This window comes from Ciconia boyciana, chromosome 5 (assembly GCF_034638445.1).
Source record: "Ciconia boyciana chromosome 5, ASM3463844v1, whole genome shotgun sequence".
NCBI classification, from domain to species: domain Eukaryota; kingdom Metazoa; phylum Chordata; class Aves; order Ciconiiformes; family Ciconiidae; genus Ciconia; species Ciconia boyciana.
Genome location: NC_132938.1, coordinates 22,615,401 through 22,621,737, shown reverse-complemented (window position 1 = coordinate 22,621,737; position 6,337 = coordinate 22,615,401).

The window sequence follows — 6,337 nt, the reverse complement described above, 5'->3', positions numbered from 1 at the left end:
GAAGTCGAGTCCAGAACTTACCCTACAAGTTAATAAAATTCCTTGTAAAAGTTTACAGTCTCTGGATATGAACAGGGAGGAAAAATGGTTAACGTCTTTTTTAGACTAACAGTTGACACAATAAGGAAGGTTTCTGAAAAATGAAGCTATCCAGTATCCCCCCCCCAAAAAAAATATTAATAGAATGAAATTAAGAATGTCATTGCAAAATTTGAATAATGAAAATAGTTAATTAAAATTTTTAAATAGATTTTCAAGAATAAAACACTTAGAAATATTATATTTACTATAATATTTGATCTTATTTTGCAACCTATTCTTATTTTACAACTAAACATCCCATTATGTCTGAAGGAAAAGGATATAAACTGTAAAATTTGAAGAGTAAATTCTGCTGAGAATTAAGTACTGTAATATAAATTGTGTCCATTGATCATTTAATGTTAATTTTATTTCTGAATTGTGTTAAGAACTAACTTTAAAAATTGATAAATTCTTATGTGAAAAATGGCTGTGTATAGATTCATAATGTTATCTCCCAGATACTTCATATTAATACAAATATACATGCTGAGAATGCAATTTAATTTTGTTATAACACTTAAGTATTGTTTTTGTTGATAACAGACTAACCACTTAAACATACTATCAAGGTTACATTCAGAAATCAGGTCATTTTCTATTTTAGCTTTCAGAATGGGCATTTGCTAATCACTCTGTAAAAGCTGCTATAATGTTTCATTTTATTGCCTAGTAATATGCCACAATATCAAACAACTAATACATAAATATTTGGCTGATGCTATGATTTGTCAATATAACAAATTCAATGTATGCTATAAAATATACAGAAAAAATGTAATATAATTATATTGATGTAAAAATATGTGTATCTATGCAATAGATGAGATGAGAAACATTAGAGGAAAAAAAGCACAATAGAAAGAAAGCTGAAAAGGCTACATTTGGCTGAGATACTAAGAGAAATTTTTGACAGTGCGATTAGTCAGAAACTAAATCAATTACCTGAAAGGCTTGGCAAACAGTTGTAGTGATTCTATTGCAAAACTTCTCTTGCTCATAACATTAAGTAAGTAGACGGTATTGTATGGTGACGTAGATTAGAAAATCTGTAAGACTTCTTTCATAAAGCTTCCTTTTCTCCTTTTTAGTGTATTTTGGGGGGATTTAAAAGAAACTTTTTGAATCTAAATTTTCTGCTGAGCAAATAGCCTAGCAAATACAGCTACAGTGCCTTTTAGAAGCTTTAGATTATGGAATATGAAACATGCTACCATGAATTCTATGAGAATGTAACACCATAAAACTAGACAGAATTTATGTATACTGGATTTACTTTTAACCTTTAGTTTGAGAATAGTGGTTAGTTGGTCCAGATTTTTCTCCCTTTTCTTCCTTCTTTTCTTAATATCTGTTCCAGCTGCTTTTCTTCTTCCCTTCTACTCCTTGTTTGTGGGTTGTGTTGTTTGTTTGTTTGTTTTAAATTTATAATTTATTTGATTTCATTGTTTAATATTAAAGGATATTTAAATGTTATTTTTGTAACTATTAGTATGTTGTGTTTAAAATGGCTATATTACTATAAAATTTATTTTTATTTTTGGACAGGAGAAAAAATAAAAGAATTATTTTCATTAGTAAGGCTTTCATTAAAATAGATGGGGAACCAATCTCCATTCATGAAAAAATAAATATTATTGCCTTTCCTTTTAAAATACAGGAACAGAAAAAAATATATATATCTAGGTACATGCCTAAATGTATGTATATATGTTTGTGTGTGTGCATCTAGATGTTCATCTAGATGTTATTACAGGTATAACCAGCACTTAAGAAAATAAAAATCAACTGACCTAGGTTTAGCTTTTATTGCTGATGGTGCTTTCCTACAGGATTTGTTATTTTTCTGTAAATTTTTGTTACCTTTCTGTATTATATTATCATATTATCACATAATGGAGCAAAGAAAAACTTTTTCCTAAAGGAATTTTATTTAGGAAGTTTTTAATAGGAAATAGATAATTCAAGTATAATAAGAGATAGGTATTGGAATTTGAAACTATTAATCTACTGATTGTGTTGTATATCTAATTTGTGCTTTATGTCTATGCAAGAAATGGTGATTACTGTTTTGGGTGACAATAATAATACTGTAATCTTCATTATGAAGTTAGGGGTTTACGACAACTACGTCTTGTCAGTACCTAGAATCTCTTCTTTGCTAAGGAAAACAATATCTGTGACTGACTTTCAAATATCTATGAGATAAGAAGTTATTTGGAAGACATTTCACATTATTGTTGCTTATGTTAATATTTACCATTAGCATACTGTTTATTACCCTTATTATTCATTTTTCTGTAGAAGTACAGTAAGTAAAAGGGTAAAGGACAGTTCAGTCAATAATAAGTCATTTAAATTCTTTTAAATATAAATTATTACAAAACATGTTTTAAAATCCTACACAGAAATATATTAAATAAGCAATTTCTTCACTTTTGACATCAAGAAACCCCACCTGTGAAATTCATTTTGGAGCAAACTTTAGGTCTGTTTTCTTCAGCTGGAGAGGTAAGTTTAGTTATTAAGAGAAGTTTTTTTCATCTACCTTGTAACAAACAAACAAACAAACAAACAAACAAAAGTGATAGACTCAATTTTTTCACCACCTAATGACAATCCATTTAGAGGAAGATAGATAGGGCTTGTAAAATTCAGGATACTTGGCTGCTTTTGTTTGATGGTATTGTGTTTTTTGGAGGAGGGGAACATTGAATATTTTGCAGAATGCAAAATTTATTTTTACTTAGGGTTGCAGCTGAAGTTGTATTGATGGAGAGGCAAATGGTAACTTTTTTGGTTTACATATTTGGACTTTATTTATAACTTGTATTGAAGTTCTGATATATATATATATATATATATATATATATATATTTAAAATGTGGAGCATGTTGACCAGAGTGTGTAGTTGGCACTCTAAAACTATTAAATAATATAAACCATAAGTGATTACTGCTAATTACAGGGAGATTATTTAGGAGAAAAATTAAAATAGAAAAGATGAATTGTATATGCTCTTTGGGGGTTGTGTTAGCTGGGTCATATAGGGAGAAATATAATGAGTATTCACTGTCAACATTGTAAGTCATTATGGAAATTATTATAAATGAAGATATTTATTCAGTCCATGACAGACCGAGGGAAGAGATTTCCAGAAGGTAGGCCAGATGGTTAAGTGGGTTTTACTGCAAATCTATGCTGACCCATCCCCAGTGCTCCAAAAGTCTCCATCATGTCTGTGAGACACTGTGAAATCAATAGTAATGTCAGATGAAGTTTGGTGTGCTGAAGGATTGTCAGAGTTTGAGAACACAAATCTTTTGCATGTAATTCTCAGGATTCTTCACACACTGTGAGGAATTTCCTCAGGTCTCTGGGGAATTTAGTGAACTGAGGACAGTTAGAAACTGACCATTTCATAAAGGTTTTTAAAAATAGCACACTTCTGCATCTTTTATTGTAAAGTACTCTGTATCTAGCAGATTTTCTCAGCACCCAAAGTCACTTGTTTTGATTCTCTTTTTTGAAGGGGCAACTTTTATTTTGATAGCCTTCAGCTGTGTTAGTAGCCAAATGTCTTGTTTTTTAAAAAACATTTATAAACTTTGAAGAATAATTTCAGTTAAAACCTAAGCAATATCAAATTTCCCAGACATAAAGGAACACTATAACATGCTAGTAGCGCAGTAGTGTAACGGCAGGCTAACCCAATAGCCACCATAACTCCTATCTCTTTCCTGAAAGCTTTTCTTTATGAGTGTAACTTTCCCCAGTACAGAACTGTTCTCTTATAAAAAGTTATTGCCGGAATGTCTTTCTGATACTGCCCTTAAATATTTCCTTAAAGAGTAAGATATCTGTAACCCCACTCTGAACACTTTATAATTGAGCACTTTTTTGGTATCTCTTTTATTGATGCTATTTTATCATAATTCTCTTTACTTTTTTTAATCTTGTTTACAAGGCATTGACCTCTATTTTCAAAGGTATTGAGCAGAAAGACTGAGGCAACAGGAAAGTGAACTAGTCACTTTACTTATGCAGCCGGTTCTCAATAGAAAGGTTTATTTAGAAGGAGACTGACTAGGATTACTCAATTTCCTGCTTCATCGAGGATCATACCATCTTAGTCAGTTCCCTTGGCTCTGTCTATAAGGAGCTTAATGAAGAGGGAAATTAATTCTCAGTGGCAACCACCTGTAGCTACTAACTTATTCACTCATGCTATCAGTCCTCCCTGGCTCCTGTCTGACTGTGAGAGCATTTCTCTCTCATCTAAATCCCATTTTCTGAGCACCCTAGGATGATACTTGGGTTTCTCTTATATGAATGGTGTCTAGTATTAAAAGGCTACAAATATTTATGTAATCTTTTTCATTAGGAATAGATGATAGTTATTTCATTGCAGTCCCTCCGGCCAACAAGTCTAGGCATTTTCCAGGCTGTCCTCTTTTGGATCAGTTTACTGGACTCCCAGCTATTGCTGGTACCTGGATGTTAGCAGAACAGAATAGGATACTGCAGTCCAAAGAGAAGTTCTCAATTAGGACATGCTTAAACTTAAGAACTTGACTGTCTGGTTTTAAATCTGTGCAGTTGTGTCCAGTACTGTCCTGGGGGTTGTGCAGTCCAGCATCTTGCTCACTCCTAGGCCTAATCACAATCCAGAAAGGAGGCATTCCATCAATTAAACCCAAAAGAAGTCCTGATTTTGCAGGTAATATCACTTAATACATGCTGACATGATCACACATGACTCATGATCACACTCACATGCTGTATCCAGAGAATTAAGTCTCTAGGCACTTTGAAACAGAACCCAAAATGTACATATGGCTAGATAATAAGGCAGCTGAGAACATTTTGCATGAAAAAAGTATTTGCATGGCTTTCTCAGAGTAACAGAATCACTAGTATATAGCCTGAAGACAGATGCCTGCAATCATTGCTGGCCATCATATCTCCCAATTATAGACAATTTAGGTTCCTTTTCATGACATTAAGAGATGAAAATTCACTTCCCTTTTTTGCTTCATGGAATTTATCTTATTCCATACATAGGTTTCCAAACTACAAGAGGGGTCTTTTGGATGAAAGCCTTTCTCACCTCCATGCTCAAAATGCTGCCTGGACTATTTCTGTATTTTACAAGCAATTCTGATAACAATGACTAAACTCAGGACTTTTTTCCCTTAAAAAGCACCCTAACCCACTGATTTGTACGTTCCCCTTCGGGTGTGTATTTGACTAGTCAAATAGATCCCTAATTTATGGAAGGTAGTCTGTAGACTAGATAACTAGATAGCTAGACCAGTGTTTTGAGAGATAAAGTATGAGTTGTATATTTTCAGACACAGAGAAAATAAGCCTGTATCTCTTGGCAGTGTACTAATTAATGAAGTTTTGGATAAAACAAATAGCAACAATTTTTCTGTCATGACATATTTCTTTTTTTCTATTTTCTTAATGGAGAAGGGCTTTCACGCTGATCAAGTAGGGTTTTCTTGGCTATGGCATTTGGAATGAATGATGCCATTTGTTGATAGTACTTTACTAAGTACTATCAACTTAGTACTAAGAAGAGAGTTAGAGAAAACCCCCACTCTCTATATTTTCCTAAAGGAGAACACAGACAATACCTTCCTTCAAAATGAAGATGATTTTATCTTAAGTATAGACAAGTTAGTGCAGCTATCTGTTTTCTGGAGCAAAGTGTTTTAAGAACTTGCTAAGATTTAAGATTAAGATTCTCCTGGTTATCTATGTCAGAGTATGAGGCAAAAGGAATTTCCTGCATTCATTGCTGAATTCACAGAATTAATCTTTAGATGTTCCTTTAGAGACAGAAAGGGAACAAGAAAACAAAGGCTTCTATTCAGTGGTTCAAACATTCACCTGGGTTCAAATTTGCTTCTTCTTGAGAATTTGATTTATGAGAAAGTGAAGTGATTAGCCTAAAACATCTCATTTTGCAGGAAAATTCTAATCATGTTAAAGAACATGCAAACTTCTTGTGGAAAAGGTGGTCTCTACAGCATCTGTAATCTGCCTCTGAAAGACAGTTAGTCAAAAGTGTTAGGTAACATCTGATGCCAAAACATCTTTTAAGAAGACTGAAACCATAATTTTTGTAAATGTACACAAATGTAAACACATGCTTTTATACATATTTCAGGCTTTCAAGGTCAATTCAAGTCTTGCCTACTGTTTGTAAGTATTTTGATGGGAAAATATTCCATCATCTAAGATTTGC